This window comes from Varroa destructor, unplaced genomic scaffold, assembly GCF_002443255.2.
Source record: "Varroa destructor unplaced genomic scaffold, Vdes_3.0 BEIS01000002.1, whole genome shotgun sequence".
Lineage (NCBI taxonomy): Eukaryota > Metazoa > Arthropoda > Arachnida > Mesostigmata > Varroidae > Varroa > Varroa destructor.
Genome location: NW_019211455.1, coordinates 35,542,211 through 35,567,873, shown reverse-complemented (window position 1 = coordinate 35,567,873; position 25,663 = coordinate 35,542,211). Strand labels below are relative to the sequence as shown.

General features: G+C 38.0%; 1 protein-coding gene across 11 annotated transcripts in view; it reads right to left on the bottom strand.

Annotated features, from left to right (window-relative positions):
* The window catches only part of LOC111244145 (dynamin-binding protein-like), a 96,238-nt gene that overhangs the window by 60,795 nt on the left and 9,780 nt on the right, over nucleotides 1-25,663 (bottom strand). For 2 of the 11 annotated variants that reach the window (XM_022790881.2, XM_086978662.1), the window contains exon 2: nucleotides 11,894-11,977. The exons of 7 other annotated variants lie outside the window; for them this stretch is intronic. The gene's annotated coding sequence lies outside the window, so the exon portion shown is untranslated. Of the gene's footprint in view, nucleotides 1-1,795; nucleotides 1,914-1,953; nucleotides 1,973-11,893; nucleotides 11,978-25,663 lie in introns of those variants that run through there. 2 more of the 11 variants (XM_086978663.1, XM_086978660.1) reach the window with 2 other exon arrangements.

The following is a 25,663-nucleotide window of genomic DNA, read 5'->3' as shown; positions in this document are numbered from 1 at the left end:
GTTATTTTCGTATTTACCATGTAGTTTGGACAAACGTATGGAAAAGAAACTGATAAAGGTGGAACGAGTATGCTGCCTTCTACATAGATTGTTATTCTTTATTCTTATATTATTATGGTTTAGATCGAAAGCTTTGTCTGTTTGTTGGAATTTCGCTCATTCAATCGGCAGTGTACAAATATTGACTCAAAGAAACAAAAAAAGAATTTCTTGTCGTGTTTTCTGTACGGAAATATCTACTGGGTTTCTTTATCTACGCCTATTTTTGAAATAAATGCCCTTCGCAAGAAATGGCAGTTTCGTGTCATTTTAAAAGTACTGTTCTTGACTGTAATGCTTTATAGACGATGTCAGTAATCGTGGTCCATCGCTTGGCCATGTAACTTTAGCTTTTTTTTCCAATCAAGGAGGTCTGTATCGTATGTAATGATATTAACCAAAATACTTTTAGATGATACTAGATATTTTCGAAAATGCTATGATCATTATCTGTCCCGTGAACCAGGCCTCATTCCATTCACTAAGATCTCATCCACTCTGTTTACATTGTCACTATATAAATAGAACTCTATATCAATTCATCTTTTTGTTCGATCCGTTCGAGTATAGCGGGCATATTTTTTTGTTGCGTTGCCAAAGAAAACACTTGCGTAGAATATAAAGTCAATTAGATGAATGCCTTTAACCCTAGATGAAAAACTTTTGTTTTCTCTCATAGAACGTAATTTTGATCCAGCGAATTTACCGGATACGACAGAAAATTCTGGCGCTGATAGATGGACAAAACCCAACATTGAGAGCAATAACACATACACACATACGATTCGTAGACTACTCCGTTATATTATGCTATAGTAAAAAACGCATTTTTAACATTGTTTCGGATTTTTGTTAGCTAGTTCTTACACAGAAACTGTATTCAAGTTGGGTTTATGGAAATGCGTTTTGTCAGTAAATGTACTGAGTTTAAAATAACGTTATGCGCCCAAGTTTTGCAACGTGATAATTTGAGAGATATCGTATTACGTAAAAAAGTATGTTTAATCTGCATGACGTACTGCATACAAGCTATTCGGTTCTTTACTGATAAAAAATGTACCCTAATGACTCGCCCCGGAACCCCAAACCGGTCGTCAAAAATGGCCGCCTAAAACAATCGAAACGCCGGGAAGGAGAAGGGACCTGCCGAACCTTAAGAAGCAGATCGCGAGAGACAGCAAAGTTTTAAGCAAAGCTTAGCAGAAGATACCAAATCGGGATAGCTTATGACGAAAGACCCAAAAAACCTCCGTAGACTTCTGTTATATGCAAGGATCAATTAAGCTAAATAACAATTACATGCAGTACTGAACGAACTCATTATACATTAGAAACACACCATTAGCAAAATCTGTTCTAAAAATACCGGGTAATATACTCTGATTTCAAATGTCTGCCATTAGGGAGTGCCGTCTTTTTGGAAAAGCGTTTAATCTATTAGGAATTACACAAGGTGCTGTTTCCCACATAATTAAATTACTGATGCCAAAAGACAATAGAAAGTGACAATTTCTCCAAGTTATGTATGGATATAAGAAAACAATAAATGCCGTTTATATATTATTAACCGTCTACAACTCCGTGCCATCGTTTAAACCTAGGAAAAAGCACTTTAAACCCTATCATAGACTAGCCAACACTTTGCAGACAATTTCAAAATCACATCGCTCGTTTGACTGCCTTTAGCAGGTACTACTATTCCCCTAAAGGTAACGATGAATAGTCGTAAGCTGCACACAACATAGAAAAACCGCACCGTGATATTAAGCATATTCAATCCTGAGTCATGAAGGTGAATACAATTTAGTCCTGCGAGCAGGCCGTTTCATTTAACCGGGGTACCTGGTCCACATAGTTGCTAAGATTAGTCTGATAACCTATCCTATATACAAAATAATTGAAAATATCGGGTACACTGCGTATAGGAAGCTCAGTGGCGCCATAAACAACAAAAACGAGCTCGCACACATTGAAGGACGTTCCACTCGAGTAAGTTCATTCGAAGGCGAACAGAGATAATATCAGAACGCTGGCAGGGTGTCATAATGTACATTTGCTCGTATGGAAATGTCACTTGTCACTATCCTCAACTGTGACGTGCAATGCACAACAACTGGCAAGATCTAAGTTACCTCACTAAAGATTGAATTAGGACCATTTCAATTATATTTATCATAAAACGTCGTATGAAGAAATTTGTAAGAACTCTCACATGTCCACACTCGACTGTGACTCCACGGCTTACTTTCAACACAGCCGACCAAATTCCAAATTCGATGGTGCAGGTCTGTACAGGTGCAAGGTTTCGGGTTAGGTATATTACCAACAAGCTAGAAGAAGGCACCTTTACAACAGCTGTAGTTAGAAGAGGAAATGCATCCAAAATATTTTTAGTCTGTAAACTACTCCGTCTAATCCAAGTCGACCGTACAAAATGGCTTTTTACGGCAACACTGGCACAAAGCGAAGCCTGCGGGTATATTTTTTCGGTATATGAAAGGCGATCTAGATTTGTAAACATACTCGCCTCGTCTAAAGAAATACTAGCACCGTAAACTCGGAAATATTTACTATAAATAGCGTTCACGTATATAACCGTCTATCAGTGTGTTTGTTGGCGTAACTTCTGGCCGGTAAGAAATCAGTGTGAGCAGCAACTAAATTACTAGTTCATATCTTAATTCGATTCGCGTAGCGTAGTAATTCACAACGGTATCGATTATCGCTTTTGTATATAACAACTTATAGCTCCTGATTGTTTTTGTGTATTAATCCTGTTCTGAACTATCACCAGCGGTCAAAGGTTTTTGTGGATGATGAATACTCCAAGCTAAAAATATTTTCCCGTGTTCCTCTAAAAATTATGTCAGGAAATTTCATTTTAACTTTCCAATTGCCGCTAGCTTAAAAAAATTTCATCCGATTGTTTCTTGGGTAGACTGAATCGATACGAAAACCGTATCGGTCTTCACCATTTTCACTCAAGAATATCAATTTTTAATACAGATGTGTATCGTATTTTAAGCTAGCTTATCAAGAACGATTCATTGGCATTAAGGTAAGCTTCTTTTACAATAAATACCGAAAATTTTTCAACCGCCCAAATGGCAATTTCGATACGACAAGTGAAATTCAGATACATAAATACGCATTGCACTTTAATTCTGCTAATTGCGAGTTTTCGCTTGGTACCAATAACGACCTACTACTAGGCTGCGATATAAACAATCGGCTATCGTCTTATCAGAAGAACAAAACTGACACCAAATTACGTAGCCCCTACATCTTTCTCATAGACATGTATAAGAGATTTGTATAATTTTGCAAATTAAACAAATTAGCATTTCATTATCCTATGGGAGAAAGAACGTGGCCCTTGAAAAAGGTATTCGAACACTTTAAGGTTTTTACTATTTTATCCCTGAATCTTATGCGTTGCAATGACTGCTTTACCGAATTTTCAAATCTATCATCAGTTTTCAAAAATTATTCAATAAATCCTAAAGTGGTTCAAATTAACACTCTACAAAAAAAAACTCTCTCCCATAAAAAGGTGTTAATCTGATCGGCTCCATCTTACACCGGGCTCTTTTCAGAATGAAACCCTAGCACCTCAGAAAAATCAATCTCTAACCTGATTACTTTATGGAGAAGATCTAGATCGAACAAAAAAGTCACTCGCTCAAAAGTCTATACATTATAGTATTTTTATCACTCTAGTAATGGCTAAGTCCAAGCCGAAGCCGCGGCTGAGGTAACAAATGCTGACATGTACTGGTTACTAGCTGATACCTCAGTAGGAGTGAGATTATAGAAAATCTCGCTCCTACTGAAGACAGGATTATTTTTCGGCTCTCTAGCTTGCCTGTCCACACCCCAATCTAAATCGACCCTTAGATAGGTCTTTTCGTGGTATAAAAGCCGTGCCACTATATGTGAAACTCGTCTTCAAGCAATTGCTTTGTGCTTTCTGAAATAATTCTTAATAAATTAGTCTCATGAGGAGAAAAGAGGAAAGGGAAGTGTTTGGAATAGACGCAAGATAGATTATGTCGCGGCGTATCTTAGACCCTTGGGCTTACAGTTATCTCGTTACTTCCAAAGGTTCTCCTACAAGGCAGAGGAAGGATTTCCGTCGTTCCTCTTTTTTCGAGCATTTTTCATACTCGTAGGTACTTTCCTACTATAACGTGTCTCATTACATATCGGAATCTGCCCAGTCGTATTGTATAATTGGAACTTATATACAGAGTATGGCATCTAAATTCGAACTTTCAATGCTTTGCTCTTAAAACTATCTATTTAGATAGTCTTAACCACATCTCCTTTGTTTACATGCACTAAAAGTCTCACTCCTGACGGCGATGGCTGTGAAGTAAAACGACTACTCACCGCGATAGCAGCTCCAATTGGAATTCCAAGGCCCTCACAGGCTTTTTTTCCCGTTGTAGTTCTGTGAACGCCTCGATAGTCCAAATGAGCTGGTCGACGATCGTCAGATCAATACTTGTCAGACTCGCTAAGTAACGTTCCATACATAATAATTCAACAGGTTCAAATCTGGGCTCGTCCCAGAACATGCTTGTATTGTCATCATTCAGCCCTATATTAATCGGTGTGTATGCGTCTGTGCACTATCGTGTTGAAAGGATGTAACATCTCCGTTACTGTTACGCCATACTTAGAACATGGATATGAACCTTGCTTCTAGCTACCACAAACATTTTCTGGATTGTGAGCAACTCAGTGATTATTGCTATTGTTCATTTTTGCATCGAAGGTGCTTCGCGACGGAAAAATCGTTTTTTGAGAAAATCGAGTCTACAACTTTGCACTATTATCCTTAAAGGGCATCTGTATCCCTTTTATGACATATGGCAAGTATCTGAGATCTTTGTGAACAATCTGCCATATCGCACACCCATTTTTATCAAATTTGTTCACCAACATCCTGATCAAAACAAAAAGATTATCAGAAATATACTTTCGGGCGGCAGCAATCATCTTTGGAGTTGGGACCCTTTCTCTTTTATGGTTGTTTTCTGTGTAGCTGAATATTCATTTGCGATACGGCGCACTGTCTTTTTGGTTGACATAAAAAGTTTTCACAACATGTAGAAATTTAGTAGTAGCTATATATAGAATTGCGAAAGCAATGCACTATTGTGATTCTTTGTGTAACTTGGAACATTCTTTCATATTTTTTTCCAAGACTATATATATATATATATGTTGCTATACACAGCGGTTTCTGACAATTGCGTTTCCTCTAGAAAAGTTATCGGCAAAAATATTCTACCTAGAGGACACTATTTCAACAAATATTTTACTTCAAGTCATCCGACAATCTGATGAGACTGGCTGTCATTGGTCACGTCAAAAGACGCCATTGCCTTATTTATTTCATAAATGAATTTTCTGGTAGCCAAAAAGCTTCGTCAAAGCTTGATAACCAGTTTTTGTTTATTATATACCTTGTCGATACGGTAGCCTTTCATTTGACTGTGTCACACTTACCGCACAGTACTCAAAGCAGAAACTTCTTGTCAACAGTACGGAACTCAGTACAATAACCCAGCGAACAGAACACGTATGGCGTATTCATAAGTATAAATATAATTAACAAAACGCTGAATTCTGCTAATTCGTCTAGAACTCGAAAGAGCTTGTTTAATTTTCAGTGCTTAGCGAAAATCTCACACACTTAGTAGACGAAGAAGCCTGCAAATTCATGAAAATGGCGAAAACGTCTTCATGGAGGTCCATACAAAAGGTTATTGTAGTTCATGCTGGCCCGAATATATGGATATGAAAACTCGGAGACTATCAAATAAGTTCCTCGCCTAACTCGTTGGTCTGACTCAAGAAGTCAAGAGAATCGTGTTTTTACTGAAGAAGAGTGATCTACGCTTATAAATGCCCTTATTCAAATTGACTGTCCGATTAGCCGTTAATCTCACTGTCGTTTAATTTGGTTACGTTTACCAACCTAACAGTTGAGTGGCTCAACAAACATGAATAGTATAAATATCTATTATTAATTAACTTAGAGCTGTATGTAGCGACGTATTGTAGAACAAATAGACCAACCTCATGGCTTTTCCAAAACCTTTCAAAGCCATCCTGTTTGCTTGGTTCCATAGCTTATGTGATATACATACATACAGAGACTAGATCATAGACGTCTCTGCCAAGTACGTATCTACTCACGGTTGGCCATCGGTCTGCTTGGGAAAATTACTAAAAGTAAGCCGACAGCTAAGTTGATGGTCCACCCCTTTTCAGCACATCAAAAGGAAACTAAGCTTGACTCGAATAAAAGCCCGCCATTATTTTTTTAACTCCCTTTGGTCAACCCATTAGTCTTAGGCAGACTGACCTTCTACTACAATGGACATCAAAATTAGCGACTAACATTGTTTTGTTGCGGCCATGTAGTAAATTTAGCTGGTATCTTTTTCTTTAACAAATCATGATAGAGCTTTATATATTTATCGGTATCACACGCACAGCTTCTTTTTTCCTCCTTCGAACATGCCCACACGACGAACAGCCGAAACTGAACAACTCCCACGACATGGCTTTAACATGAATATACTACGGTCTTCTCGGCGATGATGAGATTGAAAGATTGGCAAACCAAACGCAACATTGCTGGGGAGCTACCTGCGAAAATTCAGTTGTATCAATGCACTTGCTAAAGCAGAATCTGACAGTCTATTTTCGCTCGCTTCTACCGTAGAAGCTTTTATCAGTCTGCCTTTCCTTGAGCATTGGTGATCATAACAAGTCGACCACCGACTAAATTTTTCGTGACACGCCGAGCAGCAATGATCCTCACTTAACGCCACTTCTTATATATATATATATATATATACATATATAGGCCTTTCTATAATGACGTTAGCCGAACAGCGTACTACTTTTTTTTTTATATCGAACGACTTTCAGTAAAAGAAGGACTGCATTCGTCGTCGCATTTCTCTTAATTACTCTGAAAAAAAAGACGGGTCCATAGCAGACTAATGCTGCTGTGGCCTCATTGGATATGGTTTATATGTTAGCCGAAAGTGCCTGTCCTTTATCTGGCTCCAACCCTATTCCAAAAGAAGGCCTGGTTTGAGACCCTCATACGCAGGTCATATAGAAAGACCTATGCATGAAGGTGCAGTCCACTCGCCACAACAAGCTAGGAACAGGACATACATAGCATTAATTAATTAAATTAAATAAATAAAGAAATTGAAAGACATACAGAGCACAATAATTAACAAAGTTTTTTCCTACAGTTAGCCGCCGAGGCATTAAACAAGCTCAGCCGCCCAATTTTTAACAGATGCTCAAACATAATTTCTAAGTGATATGAAGGGCATCCTGCGCTGTTTACTTTTTCCTATAAAGACTGGATCTAGACGTACCCTTGAGCATCATTTCGGGTTTAAGTACGAAGAGAGCCTAAAAGGGATGGTAAACCTCTTCGGGACGAAATTAAAAAAAAGTGCGAACTTATAAAACGTTTCTCCAAATACGTTGTTCCGTGATAGTGTTGTGTTGCGATTAATATCTGTGAGCAAAAGCGTGCATTTAAAATGCATAACAGGCAATGAGGGCACCCTTCTTCTCAGTTCATCGTATATCCCATAAGCGTATCCGTACGAGGTATACATTTGCATGGATTAAATGGCCTAATCAGGCCACTAAATGCCGGCGCGGTGGTTCAAATGGTTAACAGTTATCCGCTTTGTTATACTATAGTGACTCTAATCACGAGCCAAATTCCAAAACCTCTATTCGGCTAAAAAATTAAATAAAACTCATGGAGTGAATAGAGGTGACGATTTGCATATGGCTACGAGGTTTAACTGAAATTGCGGGATATACATAAATATTTACTTTTTTGTTATTCTTTACCAAGCTCGTGTTTCAATATCAAACAAAACAAACTACTGGATGCAGGTTTCTTTTTCCATCGACTTGACTAAATGTATTTGGCCTTTCCGATTTCTTTTCCATTCATCTTTTCGAAATGCGATTTTTTCATCGTCTTGTTTTATATTTGTTTTTTATTTAACATGATTTGAGCAACACATCTGTCATCCAAACAGACCGCAAATGCCGTTTATGCCGTACAGTTTATGTTTACCAAAATCACGGAAATCTTTTTACCACATAGCAGTTTGTCTAAAAAAGAGCACTTCCGTAGCAATGCCTATTTACGAAATTTTTATGGGCCGTTCGAACAAAAAGTAGTGGTTCCATTCTGCAACGAGCGTAAAAATTTCTACACTATTAGTAGAAAATCCGCTTGGTATGCCATATTAATAGTTTAACGTATATAGATAAGCAGTAAATTTCACAACAGGTTGCAAAGTCTATACAGTCCATTGGAGCCTTTGCCTCGTATCACTCAGTGTTCGAATTTTTATCGTGGTTGCTTTCCAAACCATAGTAGCAGTCGATTTGAGGTCGAAATTGTTTGCGTCATTTCAGTCTTCTCCTTGATCTCTATCTTTTCCGCTATCGAAATTTTTGTTTTCAAGATCTGTGTACTTATGCTTTTTAAATCCCGATCAGATATCACTTTATACGAAACTTATGGGAATCGTAGGTCTTTTGGTGGCCTGCCTAAATATTCGACAGCATCGTTACGTTCGAAATTTTGCGGACACATGGCACTTTCAAGGTGCAATGGTATCATACCATAAGCGTGCCCACGTTTCCCATATTTATTCATATTAATCTTTGCAATAACTTACCACCGCCACGGCAAAAACAACATTCAGCCGAATGACCTAAGAGAAAACTTCTTCCGAAAATCCATAAAGACCTGACCGTCAATCATCTCCTGGCCTCAAATATTAAAAACTTCAAGCCTTTCCAGGTTTACACCTTTGAGGTGTTTTCTTTCAGTATATTTGTTTCTTTTTAGAGAGATAAACTGGAAAGAAAATAAATTTATTGGTGGTTACTGTTTTTCCTTGTCTTTGGCCGTATTATGTCGTCTTTAAGCTCAAAATTGCGATATCCTTCTGTAACACTAGTCACAAGATTAAATTAACGGCCCCATTTAAGGCTTGTTCCCATTCCGTTATCTTCATACAAGGTCATGCACTTAGTTTGAAGCAAAAGTCTAAACGGCAGATCCGTGAGGTCGCACATAGCTTATGCACACATACACAAAAATACAGCACAGTAATTCTGTGTGAACTAGTTGGTTCTCATTTTCTACATGCTCTACATGGACATCCTGACCATGACGCCAGTCCGTCGCTCAAATGCCCATCAGTTCCCTGTCCTGGCTTTCAACCTCTTGGCAAAGCCTTTTTCCTGTCGTTTTTTCCTTTGCACGAGGCTTTCCGCTTCCGTTTGGCGCATTTGGCTGCAGTCACAGCTGTTGTTTCTGATGCTGTTATTACAGTCGCACCTAGCGGTGTCGTTATACTTGACGCTGCCCCCTCAAGCTCCCATTGGCCTCATTCCTCAAGCTTATTCTCCTTTCTTCTTTCCAAATGCGCTAAGAAGCCGCAATCCGTAGTCCTCTAGACTTTTCTCGTTCTCCTCTTCCTGATTCTTTTCATTTGTCTTTCCATTTTTTCTGTACGAGTACAAATATTGGACACTCATTTTTTCCTCTTCCTACCACTATCGCAGCGACGACACTATTCCATTTTCTATTTAACCCAATGATTCTTTTTTTCTTTCGACAGTGGTTTGTCGCTGCACCCCTTCTCAGATTTCAGACGTTCACGTCTCTTTACTCCACCACCGGTTCATTTCTCGCCGAGATTGGCGTTTCAGGTCCGGCCCCTAGGTCGCTTCACTGAGAGAGGCATCATTGGCTGTAGGATTTTCCTTAACTGAAGCAGACGGGCACTCTAAGCGTCTACAGATACGCAAAGAAAGAAATTTTAATAGTTTGCAAGGTTTCAGTTAGATACACCTTCTGCCGATCACTCTAGCTCGTTTACGCGTACTAGTTTGTACTCTGCTCTTCCTTCTCTGAGATACGATTGCTATCAGCAAGGTAGCATTCAACAACAGAAACCACTCGCGAAAGCCAACGCATATTTCGTGCTCGGCTTCTCTATTTTTCTATCGACGATTCCTTGGTATCAACGACAAGACAATTTGACTCTTTAGATACAAAAAACATTATCATATATCAACATTTGTAGAGGTTGTAGTAATTTTTGTGTCAGTGTTCTAATGATCATTGGGTTGGCCGATGACATTAAGATTTCCGTACCTCACAAAGCACACCCAGGTAGTAAGCTAAATTTGAAGAACAGTTAGAGCCCAGTCAGTTTTTAAATAAACATAACCCTTCGTATTATCACAAAATTCGCAGTAACAAACTCATTAATTGGTGGGACTATTCATCTCATCTGCTTTAATTAGCGCGCAGTACAGCATACTTGAGAAATTTACTTCCAAGTACAATATCTGCACGTGATTTCAAGCTGGCAAAAAGCGCCTGGCGGATTCGAAAATTAAAGACGAGCCAGATGCTAGTGTACCCCTTCTAAAAAACGTCAAGTTAAATTGTGACTTCCTGGCGTTAAGGCAGGCAACGTAGATTATACCAATAGGCATTTTAATCAGCAAGTATTCGCGAGAAAAAAAATCAATTTTTCTTGGTATTTTAGTTTGATGAAAAAGTACAACCACAAATAGTTCGTTAATAGTACTCACTCAGCACAGTTACTCGGCAATCCAGCCGTATCGAACCGTAAAAATTAGGACCGGAATTAACGGTCGCACGATTAAAAGATCATTTAATTGTTTCCATACCAACGGTAACGAAACCAGTTAATTGGACCCATTATAAAAACTCATTATGCATTTGATCAATAAAAACTAGGTTATAAAAAGACTATGTTTGATAATGCAAATCGTAACTATACGGTCTTAAGAAACCTACAGAGCAATAGTTTTGATACACAACTGGTAGAAGAAGGCAGCTTTAAATTATCCTATAAACGACTGTTTTTTTTTCCTATTTAAAATAAAGATGAATCTTTATCAGGGCAGCCTAATATATTGCAAACTAGTTGAAGCTTGTCAAGTGCTCTTCTGACATACGGACTTACCAGACCCTTCAGGACAAGCCGTAAATTGGCTTGTCTAGTTGCCTTCTTACCGCACATATATACGGATTGTATATACATATATACGATCCGTGTCATTTTTTACATCTCTTTTGAGCACTGAATATTATTATAACTGATATGAACTAAAACATTCTGCAGAGGCTTTTCCTTGGGCGGCTGCCCTTTATATAAGAAGGAAACGCAGTTAAACCTACTACCCCAGCCTGATAAGGATAACTATCATCAGTAATGGAAGCATGGACGATAAAGAAAATAGATGAGGGACAATTTTTCATAATGAAAAGTAACGTTTGGCGATGAAAACGAGAATGAAAATGCAAATATATGCTCATTATCGTCACATAGCTTAGTTTATTGTGCTGGGTTTTCTCAGTTTATTGGGCCTTGCTATGTGAAGAATCCCACTGGGGTGTCAAGACGTAGGCAGAACGTTTCACAACGGGCTAGACACTAACAACAACGACAATTTTACTAAGAGCACACGCACACTAACGCTATGCCCCGAACTACAGCAGAGATGTCAACAACGATGACAACAATGGTGATAACCATTGCCAAATGAAGGACAGCAAGAACTGTATAGGACTCGATTTCCAAAGCGTTCATGAATAGCAGAAATTATAGTGTGCGAAGAACGGTGAAGTTTCTGCGTTCTATCTACTTGGACAAAATTATACTATTACTATTAGTAATTCTTGCTCGTCACTTAATGTTGCCACTTCCGAATTCACTTTAATGCTTACCTTAGTTAATCTACCGGTGCGTAAACCACAAAACCCAGAAATAAGAAATCAATAGGCAGGATTAATTTGTTTTTGGTGTGCAATCTGAAATCACAGACAGGGTAGATAATCGTAAGTGAGTTGTAAATATTGAAGTACAAGTCCCGCCGAAAACGGACAAGAATATGTTAACAACAATTAACTGGGTAAAACTGCATCAAGCTCTACTTGTTGTGAGCTATTAAAATATACTGCCAGCTCCCAGGAATACTTTCAATCGAGTTTTTATTGCAGGCAGATCATGGCTGCAAATTACTCTAGATGATCTGCCATTTTAGGCAGCACATAACCTCTTAGTCAATTAGTTTGTCTCATTGCATTTTTTTTACTACACAATTATTGTATCAACTCCAGTACCATTGCATAGCTTACAAGTTTTTGCAAAATTTCCAAGAATTATCAATCTTGACCTCTACATACTCCTAATTCGAAAAGTCAAGTTCTTTCCGATCTTTTTTTTTTCATTTTTTCAACTGCCACCATCCAACAGTTGTTTCTCTTACGTAGAACTGTATCATAGGTTACTTAAATTGAACATGAAAAGCTTTTGACGGTAAAGCCATCATACATTTGGATGACCCCAAGAAGCTTAGTATTTGCTCTAAACAGGATTTCCGCACGTGTAAAGTATGTGATTTTTTATGACAAAACAATCACCAGGTCAAAAAAACCTGTACTTCCCATCACGACTGCAGGTTCAGCGTATATGCCGAAGTTTCCTGCATTTATTCTGCACCTGAAAGAAAATCCTAACAGATGATTGTGTCTGGTCACGTTGAGTCATAAAGTGAACACAGTTGCCCCGACGTGCCAGCCGGTAAATATTTGCCGTAGTAGAATGACTCCAAACCTGCTATAATCATGAAGACGAATGTTTTTTTGTATTAAAAAGCATAACCATTTTTTTCTTGCTTGTTGATCTATCTGGGCGTCTGCGCGCCTCGAAATCATCTGAGCATCAGGGTGAACAACAACGACAACACGCCAATAGTGAGTCCCTGTACAAAGAGTTGCAAACGCAAAGCGCATAGAATGTATGCATACGAGCCAACCTAATCAATAGGTTTGTTTGCAAGGTACATCTAAGTTGAAATAAATTTGCCACCGAAGGCCTATTTCCACCAACTGATGCAATTTCAGAAGTATTTCTCGGCTTTTTCCGGGAATCTTTCTAGAATCCAGAACGCAAAATGTGTAAGAGCCTTCGAGGTTAAATAAAGAGAAACACGCTACAATATCGATGATTTTCATCAAACATTATAGTCAGTTGATCCAATCTAGAGAACCGATTCTAATAAATAAGAGATATGGGATGTAGGTGCAAGCTACTTTATAGGAGCATCCGTAGAATAATGGCCACTGGAGTCGGGCGCACGATCAACCAGTATAGAGGAAAGAAGAGTATGAACGGGATCTGGGATTAATATACCCAACCTAATGTCTGGATATTGTATAGAATTGGTTAGGCCAAACTAATCCTAATGACATAAGTCACAGGCAGTCATAAAAACAGAAAAAGGTTTAGTAAGTCAAACTTGACGAGACTGTATACTTGATATAATTCCCGTTGGTAATATAATAAATGAATTCACGCATTACACTTGCCAGGACATTTTAAACAAAACTAACACTTCATATTTGGTAAGACGATTGAAGCTCTGATACACTGTATCAGACAAACGCCATGTGACGTTGTATTCCATATTATACAACTGACAACACCGAATACATATACTGCTTCTCAAACTTTTGGGTAAAGCCAATTTGATGCGCGTTATAAATACGATGTAATCATTTTGAGATAAACTGCAACTAGTGTTTTGTACGCTCCAAAAGTGCAAAGTAGACAAAGAACTACGTCTATAGCATGTCGTGTATCAATTCTACTCTAATGCTGGTCTACAATCCTAAGAAAGAACTGAATATACATTATGAATGCACGTAAATGAATCGGACATCTGTCTAGTAGTTTGTAATTATCACTGGTAAATAGTATCGTGTTCTTCAAAGCACCTGTAACATAAACAAGTGTGCTATTTCTAATAAAATTTTCCATGAATTTTCTAATTTTGGACAAACTTCTGACTGTCCCCTTGCCATGGCAGATAGCAACTCATCTGTTATTCTTGATTCCACAGAAGAGACAAACTCATCACGGCAAAAAACAACGAGTCGTAATCGTAGTTTCAACGAAAATCAGTTATCATCGCATCGCTTAGCGCTAAATGGACACTCACCGTAAGTTGCGAACTTTTTGGGTTACAAAGATCAATATTCCACGTCAGTTAAGATACGCATGCGGTTGCAAAAGAAACAGAAATAGGTTCCGGAGCAGCACAATAAGAAATACAGAAAAAAAAAAACTGTGAATTCGAGAGTTAATAAAGCAAAAGAGCATTTTTGACAGGCCTTCTATATCTATCAGTTCATAGGCGAAGCAGCTTCATACGAGCAGGACTGCTGTGTCACGGAATGTTTAGGAAGGTAATTTTTAATTATTCTCCGAGAAAATTTATATTAATAGCGCAAAAATCGATTGCAGAAATCATTACTGGCTTGCTGGCGATCCAGAGAATGTGCCCAAAAAAAAGTTTTACGGCCACTGTTCATGTTCTGTAGTTGAAGTTCAACAATGACGACTTCATGCCACCACACTTGTTTCGCAACGGTGAACATATCAACAAAGAAATTTATCCGCATGTTGTATAAACTGCTACGCGACCACGAGTAACTGAACCGCCCAAATGAAGGCCGTATGTTTTCCAGCAAAACGACGCACCTGCCCATATGCCAAACACATATGGCCGCCCAATAACCCAGGTTTGTCAGAATTACTCACTGAAGTGTATTATTAATAAATCTAGCTGGGGTTAGGTACCCCTCGAATTTCAACGAGTACTTCGGTGGATTTTAACATTTGGACCCGTGACCTTTTTGGCCAGTAGTGGTGTTCGGTAAAGTTTTCATGGGATCAACCAAATGGTTCTACCAGGAAACAACACGAAGACACTGGAACGAAATGATCAAAAGAACAGACCAACGTCTGTCTTCTCTTTGATCAACCAGGTAGAGTCGTTACCTTGGGAGTTGAGCAGCTGATGCTTCGTGCAGACTCGAGGCTAGCGTCTCCGCAATAAATTGTTCATCACTAAATGAGGGTCTGCACGTACCCTTACTTCACTGGTTGAAAGAAGCTAATAACGTCAAATTAATTCAGGGGAAATGGCTCTTAGCGTAGATAGAAAATTTTCATGATGCTGTTTTTGTCAATTGTGTAATATTAGATGGAGACATTGGGTTCACAACATATCAGAAATGTGTCTTCTCGAAAGCATTGAACCTCTTTGCTACGCGAGATTTTATTTTTACGAAAAGTTGTTTCTTCTAAGAGCGATTACACTAAAAATGTAAAGACTAGATGAACAATCTATAAAATTTTAGCAGATGTTAACTTAAATTATTGGGTGACTAAGAATGGATTCGGTCTTGGCTTTAGTCGAGTCATTGTAAATAACCTGACTAATTAATAACAATGGAGGCGCTACCTTGACGTAGGAAAGTTAGACATAAAACAGTATTTGGAACACGTTTTTGCAAACCACATCGTAATAAATGTTTATATAAAGATGGGAGCACGTGATTCTATAGTAGCTTCCATTTCAACGTACCTAAGCACTCTTTAGACATAGAATGCGCTATAACCCAACCCAGGCAGCTCACTTTTTAAGTTAGTACAATAGGCGTCAAGTATTTTACTCACAAATACCCTATGAAATTGTAAAGATAAAGGACTAAAGAAAATAAAACAGACGAAAAAAAGCTCGAGTCAAAACAAATATAAGTACATAATAATAATGTAAACATTACGTTTGAGAATAGTGCGGGACTTTATACTTAAAATGATTAAAAAACAAACTTCTTACATATAGCAATACTGTGTTACCCTGGGGAGCAGCTGTTGCAAATTGGGCAAATGTTTTCATCACTGACGGTATGAACTGAAAAACGGCCGAGTGAAGTTATTGCTATAACAATGAATTTTAGGTGATGAAAGGCCGAAAATCTCTCAAAAAAATAAGGGGTTGTATCTCTAATAGCGCATACGAATTGGCGTATTAACAGTATGTCCTTCGAACCTCACAGTGCCAACACAGCTGAACCCTGCCACTCTTGTTTGCCGTGCCTTCACAACCGCAACCTGCGAGAGTTGACATTCCCTTTCTCAAAGCAACTATAGGTGTTTCCTCTCTGTTGGGTGTGGCTCTCGAAGCAGGTGTCGAGCATTTCTGACGTATAGTTCCTAATACAACTAACTCGGCGTAGGGATTGATTCTTACCACTATAACAAAGTATATAATTTATCAGTTCTCACTTAGATCATACAAATCCTTGCCCCTCTTGTAGCAAAAAAAGAACGATTCAGGTAATCTGAAAGGGGAACGGTCGTATATTTCATTTTTGAAGCTGTCTCATGTAGTCGCTCCCTATTTATGCGAATCGAACTACACTTGAAATGTCCCGTGAAAGTACCGTTGTGCTTTTGGTATTATGTGGTCGGTTGACAGCCCGATATCCTCAATTGCGGCTGAAATCCTTTGCTTCAACTCTTTCACGGGACCCTGTGAAATGCCAGTTTCGACGTTTCTCCACCATTCAGGCATTCAACGAGTCTGCTCGAGATTCCCAAATCGCCAGCCATCCCACAGTTGTCATCAAAATCAACCGGACTGATCTAACCTTGTTGTCTCGTAACGAAAACCGACATTTTACAGTTATGTACTCTACGATTATTTATACGTAAACGTGTATTTAATCATATATTGGTATTATAATAATGAATCAGTTATAGTATATATATAGATCATGGCCGTATCGCATTCAATTCAATATCAAATTTGTCTTTATTGAGGGCTTTATCGTCGTCAACACGTTGAAGGTCGACGACAATTTTGTTAATGTTCTGATGACCGTCACTGTGCAGTCTTTTTTGATGATTCACTTTCATTGCCATCTACTACCGTTCCCACGCAAGCTGCTTATAAGAATATTGAGGTGATTTTATCGGAATTGACGACGCTATTAACTTATCTTTGATGTTTTGTTTGAAGTTTGTTGTCATAGAAAGTTACTACTTTGAAGGCTCCTGTTTTTTTGTTAATTCATGATTTTCTTTAATAAGAAGCGAACAATATTCTCAAAACCTTCATTGGAATTAAGCAGTATTGTCACGTAAACCTTGCAAGTTTCCTTCTTGAACTTTCTCAGATAAGAAATCTCTCTCTGTTTGCTCCTAATGATAATCAACGTTAGAATTACATATTAAAGTTAAATTAAATTTTGGAGTTTAAACCACGGCAATAATCAATCTAGGCATAGAGAGGTACTGTGTACCTTGAACACCATCTTCTCTGCCAGTTACCCCTCGACACTTAAGCTAAATCATTCGCCCTGTTCAATGTTCAAGTTAATTTCTTATGTATATAACTACATATGTTCCTTTCTATAAGCATACAATGCAACTGAAATTATGAATCCTCTAAAAAAGTGTTGAAAAATAAGTTCAAAGTGACTTTTAATGGCTATTTATTTAACTTCTGTTTTGTACCGCTTTCATCCCATTGCCAGTTATCGTTGTTTTCGTAATACAGATATATCTTTTTCTAATAACTTTGTTTCTACGAAATTGTCCTATCCGAATTAGCATCATTCACCTCTACCCTCTTCCTTGAACGTCCATTTGTCTTCATACTGTCTATCCTTCTCACAGACGAAATCCAATCTTATAGTAATACAAACTATATATCGAAAAACGCTGGTTGATGGATGCTTTTAAGCCTTTTTTTCTGAAGACGAGCCTACGTGCGATTCAATCAGCTCATCGTAGTCACGACACCATGAAGGTTAAGTGACCAACAAGCTTGATGTTGCCCCAGTTAGCTTTCTTACGGAACAAGATGATTACTAGACGTTAGCTAAACGTTGACAAAATACATCATATAGCACAACATCTTTGACCCTCATGTATCGCGATGTCGTGTCCTCCCTTGCGTTGAGGACCTATATTGCAGCAAACTGTGATAATGTGCTGTTAAACTTACTCCGTCCTTTATCTCGTCCTCGACTCATCTTCACTGCGAATCATTTATCTAGTACTTATCTACCTCCCATAGATGTTTCGAGGTCCAGTACTGCCATTAGTGTGTCGAGGAATGTCAACGCTTGGTTTCGAACCTAGAGCAGCCTCAAGTTTAATGGGCAAATACACAGCCTTTCCACCATTGCCGCGACATCTATCTTCTTATTACTATTACCCATCTGCCCGCTTATGGGTTTGTACCAGCGTCTTATAAACGCAATTTAAAATGCCGGTGGAGTAATGCTACACGGGCCAATACGAAAACCACTATCCTGCGATCATCGTTAGCAAAGACGATGTTTTATTAATTATCATTAACTGGATAAAATTAAACACGTTTAATATAGGTTCATGTAAAACTTTGCTACATAGTATTAACTACCAAGTGTTGGTACATCTAGTGACTTGCATTTTGTTTTTTCGAGAAGTGACTAAGAGCAGTAACAGTATACTTGTCATTCTCCAATGCCAATTTAACCGTTGTGAAACTTGTATAACGATCTCAGTTATATAGTATTTTAGTGTTAATATCAATGGCAAATTCTAGTTTATTTATCTACAAATTTACTAATTTATTCTTGAGAACAACGACTTTTGTTGTGACAAAAAAAAAAGACTTGTAATACAACGAACACGCAAAGGTGATGCCTTAATTTAACTCGACATATTTACACATCGACACTAATTAAACTGATTTGTACTTTGAAACAATTTAGATCTTCCAATTTTTTTGTAAAATCAGCTCAAAATGCAATGACCCATTGAGCTTTATCAAGCTTTGGCCCAGATAGACCCAGGGAAGACGTATAATTTGGACTCACATGCCGCTCAATGAAGCACCATTGAAATAATACCTAGCTGTCTCACACGGCCCTACCTTTTATTTTGCTAAAAAAAGTCACGCGAATTGCATTAAATTTCTGACCTTTGTGTGTCTTAAAAATTATGCAAATTTAGAAACAAGCATTTTAAACCAATATTTTCTTGCTAAAAACAAAGTATCTGTTCCATGCGACTCCAACGCCCCCCATATAAATACAACGTGTCTCATTTAAATTGGGACTTTTTCTCGATTTTAAATCCATGTCTCAGTAAAAACATACATTTCAACAGTATTTTTTTTGCATACGTTAAAATCGTCATTCGGTTTACCTCCATTCGAGCTTTTGATTCGGGGCCACATCGCTCACAAGTTTGTCTAAGAATTTTCGAAAGTTTATCTTAAGCAAGCCAGCAATCCTTTCCGCAGTCAATTCCTGCACCAATGAGAAAAAAGAAGGATTTAAGGGCGACTACATTGAGAGAATTGAGCAGCAGACAACATTGATACTATTTCTTGGCCTTACTCTCTTTAAGGAGTATTTGTCTGACTTATGACGTACGACGTTTACCTGAAACTCTCGTCAATAATTCGTAACATAATTGTCTTGTCCCCATAAAATGAGCTCGCTCTCTATATAAATAAACAGAACGATTGTTAGGAATGTACTTAAATGTACTGAGGCCCGCATTACCTTTGTCATGGACTTTCTGTTATGCTGAAACTTGCTTCTTTTTCTTCGGCAGCCGCGCACTCATTTACTACACACTATGTACTTTCCTTTTACTTCGTTTAGTAGTACCGGTTTTGGATGGTACCACTTGGAAAGTAACAAAGCGACCAGTCAATGATCTACGTTTTTGCCAGTTTTCATGTGACTTCTAAAAACTCAAAAAACATTCTATGAGGCAAGCTGGAAGATCATCAATAGGAGTTAGATTTAAGGGGCGCAAAGACTCATCACAATGGCTCCAAAATTTTAATAATGAGTTTTATTTTCATGTAGCAATTAATGGACGTTCTGGAGCGAAGAACAATTTTCAACTAAGTCGTCCGGATAAGCTCCAACGCTTAGTCTTCTTGAGCTTTTTCGTACCTCTTGAGCTCTTCGGCCGTTTTGAGCTCTTGCATCTTTGGAATTTTGGCCCGCTGTCAGCGCAAAATTTAATTCCATGGAATTTATAGCATATAACACATCTGAGCGATACTTTAACGAGTTTACAACTACCGATACTGCTTCCCGAACGGTCATAATAAAAAAAAATATTTCACTATTAGGAAGGAATATTTCGAAAACCACTAGTATGTCCCCGGTAGAAAGAACCGCGGTGTAGGGTGGTCATATTGAATAACCTTGACCGTTAGCAATCACACTTCTATCACATGCAAAATAAATTGGTAAAAATATTTGTTCCTGTTTATATACAGTCGTAGAAATAACTCATACAAGGATGTATAAATTTAGATGCCGAAGGCTGTTCGTATATATATAGACATCGTAATGAACGCCAAAGAATACGGTTGCTTCTGATTCATCCATTAAAAAGCCTCAGCTTTAAATATGTATTTATGAATATAAATGTCGTTATACTTAGAAAATCTGAACAGCAACAAATGCTTGCTCTAGGGCACATTGGGAAGCCTTCTTGTACTAAATTCTAAGTATTAAGTTGCTTGTACAACGAGCAATCCTTCCTGACCACTGGTTGCCTATCCGTTCTTTGTGCCACTGATAATCTAACAACTTGATGACGTCCGCTATCTTCTATGGAGTGATATCGATGTTACCGGAAATACAAAGAAAACGCTGTATTGATTTGTATGCCAAGTCCCAGAATGCTCAAAATGCACAAAAATGTGTATAATATACCTGTTGTTGACAGGTAGATAATGTCAGAAGTTCAGCACGGTTTTGAGCGCATCCATAGGATCAAGGAAAGGCATTTACAGTGTCTCCATAGAAAAAAGCAACCGAAATATATTAGCTTAGTCAAAGCTATTTAGCGAATCACGAAAATAGATAACTTTTTAAGCGCGCACCACTAGCCGATGGTATTTAGTACATATTTACGTCAAGTCTTTGCCGGTCTCCAAACCACTGATGGCGTGCCATCGAAGGATAATGAGTTTAGGATGAAAAATTGCGTTCAGTGTTGAAAATTGGGTAATGAAGTTCCCGTTTCTCGAAAATGAGAACGCTGGTAGAATTTATCGGAAATTAGTAAAAACTCTGAATAAGGTGGCCTTCAGAGAAACGGCAGTGCAATAATTTTAGAGAGAGCGGAAAAGGTTAAACGCCACCAAGAAAATTACTACATTTTAGGACACCAAACGGAAGAAATTCCTAAGCAAAATAGTGCATTAACAATGCACTTACTGTCTTCTCAATATAACATTTCTTGAGACACATGTTATGAAATTATAATGAGTACATTGAAGATGAAGAAAAGCAAGAATGGCTGCCTCACGAACTCAGTTTAGGACAAACGAAAATAGGTGTGTTGAACTTTAGAAACAAAAAGCACCATTAGTATCAGCAAACGGCCGCCAAGAGCATACTGTCACTATATATAAGAAATTGGTCAACCATTGTAATGCCCAGCAAAGAGAGATTGAGCAACAGAATGGTTTCGAACAGGAACGAAAGCGACTTCAATGGTGACACCAATTAGATTCTAGTTAGGCTAATGCTCGTATTCACAATGGATATCAGGGACATTTATTATTGCGAAATATGGTTGCAAAAGAAATGGTTAATGCTGCAACATATTTCAACGTCCAAATAAGTTCCACGGATATGTGACAGGCAATTGCTACATAAGGTGTCTATTTAACAACAACGTATCCTGGATTGAAGAAGGTAGCATTAAGCAGTAACTTCGGCCCTCATAGTTTTCATAAGGTTTCAATTGATTTTAGGCTTTAAAGATGAAGATAGGTGGAGTACCCTATTTTACCGTCGATCCACGCAAATATAGATGACGAGATTAAATAGTAATGCAAATGGCAAGTACGTAGCTATTAAGAAGTATCTAGAGCGCTGGTTTCAGTGTCTAAACGCAAATGGGAGAATCTTTAACAAAACGACTAATCTTATATGTAAACTAGCGAGCGATACGGTTGGGTAAGGTTGTGCGTTGTCGCCAGAGACAATCATATTAGAGCCTATGCGTAGTTACTATAATATATAGTTAACTATAGAACAAAATTACAAAAAAAAGCTTTGAAAACATGGCAACTGTGGATTTTTTTTTGGTATCCTGCGAGATTGCTGTTAAATGAGCTACGGTATTCAACGAAGCTACCACTTGCTTTGATAATGGTTCATCAACACTATTCTTACCCAACATAACGTACAAGTCTTGTTGGAAAACTCCGTTTGTAAATTAAAAAATTGCTGCCATCCTATTCTGTGCAGACTTTGCGGAGTATTACCAATTACATAAAGAATATTTATAATCAACTGACTTGAAGCTTTATTGTTGAGCTTAACTATTATATTGCCCAAGCTTTAGACCCAATACATGTACAGGGTGGCTCAACGGAGTCCAGATAAATCGAATATAGACTTCACAAGCAATTTCTTCGCTCGAAAATATCTATGGAATAAATTTCTTTCTCATCTTAATACATGTCCTCCTAAAGTATAGACTTATGTCTTACGGCCGTTCAAGTCGATACTTAATGCGGTCATAGACGGAGTCCGTGAAAGACATCTTCCCCAGTATCCCCATATCTGTTAACAATGCTTCAACAATAGCTTCTCGTGAGAAAATATTAGTAGGTTAGAACTTGTTAGAGCGACGCTCATACACTATTTATCCAAACAGCGGATTTAAATCCTAGCTTTTAAAAGGACAAATCCTGAATGATTTTAAGACCAGTAAGGAATAAAAAGTGAAAAATTCCAGAAAGATACCTTTGTATATGGGTGATTTAATGTCTTTTCAGGATATTTGTTATTTGTACTGTGAATAGTCAAAGAAAAATACAAATACATAGTAGTGTGTAGATTGACTAACTGACGCAGCAGCCCAAAGTACCTATTGTTTTACCGTGCCTACTGGGATAGCTGAAATAATGTTTCAACAGAATATAGGAATTTTTTTTTCCTAAAGAAAACGGATGTACTAGCTATCTCGGGTTGAAAAACCAGACCTCATTTACATACAGCACGTGCAAAAGCATCCATCGTTGTTATATCGGCTAGAAGAGAAAAGTAGACGAAGTTCACGTGGTGGCGCACAGAAAGAGTACTTTCAAAGCGCGGACCAAGATGGTGAAGCAAAAAAAAGTAAGTACAATGTGTTAAAGATAAGTTCTGTCAAATAGTGCATGATGGACACTGGAAACCAATAGTAAAGGATTCGCTTGGTAGCCTTTTGTGAAGTCCTATATCTATATATCCTAAACTACCTTAAGTGGAACGTCTCTAAGTAAGAGATGTGTACTACCTATTTTTTTTTCTGCCAAACTCCACATTGATGTAGAAGAACCTTTTAGGCCCAGGTCAAAATGGTACGGAAATCGGTTATGAACAGAAAACGGAATAAAGTCGTAGAGGGAATACGGCGAGTAAAGGAAGATAGCAAACGGCTTAAGGGGAGTTCTTTACCTTCTAAAAGGACAATCCGGATCCTTTCATGACTGCCGAGAACATCAAATGTCAATGAGAAATCGGAAGTACTAAGGAAGTCGCAGGGCAGGCGCTGTGTGCGCTACAGTAAAGTAGAGAAGACTTCTCGTCGCGCTCCCATTACGCTCGTACCTCTTCATCGTAAACCAACCATAACAGTAGTGTCTTTCCCCTACACACTCTTTCAAATATTTTTCATTCTCATTTGTGAATTTCAGTTGCCATGCACCTTGGTCACTCCATGATAGTTTCATTTTGCGCATATATGCATCCCAATGTCACTCGAACAAAATATCTACGGTGTCATAATGTTAAACTCTTATGAATTCAATAATAGTGTGATCTTTATGGGCCACCAGTAAAAGAGTCCCTGAGAACATAAGATTTATTATTGTCGTCAAGAGATATAACGTTCATTCAAAAAATAGTGTTTAATGTTTGCTAAAGCAATCACAATTTGAAATGTTGGGGGGGAGGGGGGGTATGTAATACAAAAGCAAGGGAACTGGGAAGGTAGAACTGGGTTCTGCAAACATTTACGTACTGCGGACAGATGTTAAAAATGCATATTCGGTCTTTCCGTAAACCTCAACGGCTTTCTCGCAGTCCTTTATTCTCTGTTAACAAAATGGGCAATCAATTATTCAAAAGCATCTGCAAAGTTCTGGCTGTTTATACTCAGAAATTCGACTTTCAATTCGTTGAAGAAAGAACGACCTGTCGTCTTGCGATAAACAATCGTTAGGACCAAATATGGAGAGTCTGGTAGACAAAAGAGAAGTGTCTACTTTTTACTGTATTCCTCCATTACTTAATATACATTAATATAAGAAAAAAGTATTAATGAACAAAATCATTTCTTCCATGATTTGGTGCAACTAATGATGTTCTTACGGAAGCTGCTCATTCAAATGCCCCAGTTTTTGCCAATGATGTTAAAAGGCAACTAAACTGCAACGTAAATGCTATAATTTTGTTTCCAATAGCGATTTTTCATAATAGAACGGATTCGCTAACGGAATGCGAAAGCAATTAGTGCGTTCCAACTGCACTATTGTTTGCATTGAGATTGTGTGCCAAACATACACATTACTTCGTAATAAAAAATAGTTCTGTAAAAACCTTTATATTAGTAGAGAGTAGTGTTTCAGTGTGACTTTGATTGTTTTTTTGAAATGCCATAAGAAAATATAATAGTGCTCCATACTAACTGTAAAACCATGTATAAATTTTAATTTATGGAATCGTCTAATAAAATCAACTACAACGAATACAATGACATCGGAGGTCGTCTGAATTTGCAATTAAGTTTGTACATAAAACTATTTTGACGTGACACGTTAGGATTGCGTGTAAGGGGGATAAATTAGAAGAGCTGTGACGTATAATAGAAAATATTAGGAAGATTTTGCAACTCATTCCGGTTAAATATTATACATACGTCAGTACGGAGCAAATATATTGTACAGTGTTCCAGTAATTGTTTAAAAGGATGCAAAAAATAACAGACGAAGCTGTCTGACTCTTAATATAAAAGACTCTTCATATATTTTTTCGGCTCAAAGTAGACCTTAGGAAAGACCGAAGCGATTGGCCTTTGATGCAAAATGCTTCTTATGTGTAGCCAGATGTTTACTTCCTAATGTGAAAGCGCAGCTTATCTACTTATCGTATGAACCTTTTACATGGTCTTATTTGCTAGCAATACTATTTCCAGGGACTAATATGAAAAATTAATAATTGCTACATAAATCTTCTCATATTACCATAGGTCAATGCCTATATAGTGTACACACTGTGTGCTTGCACAGCTACAATATACAAACGCGCACAGACGCAGGCACCGATAACTTACACACGATATTCTTCACTTTTTCGTCTTTCCTTTCGCGACTACCCCTCAATGAACCCATGGCCCTCTTCAGGCATTCCATCAAATCTAAATAGCTCTCTAATCGGGCAAAGATTAACGATCTGGCCATTAGAATGGAAAGTACGCTAATGTGGGATACGAAGCTCTCAAGCTAAAACATCGAAGATCACTTTGGCTGAGTACTGCCATACCGCTAAGATGGAAGACCGTTATTGATGACAACGCTTAGCTGTTCTGTCCATGTCCCTTTTTTCCAAATATCCCAC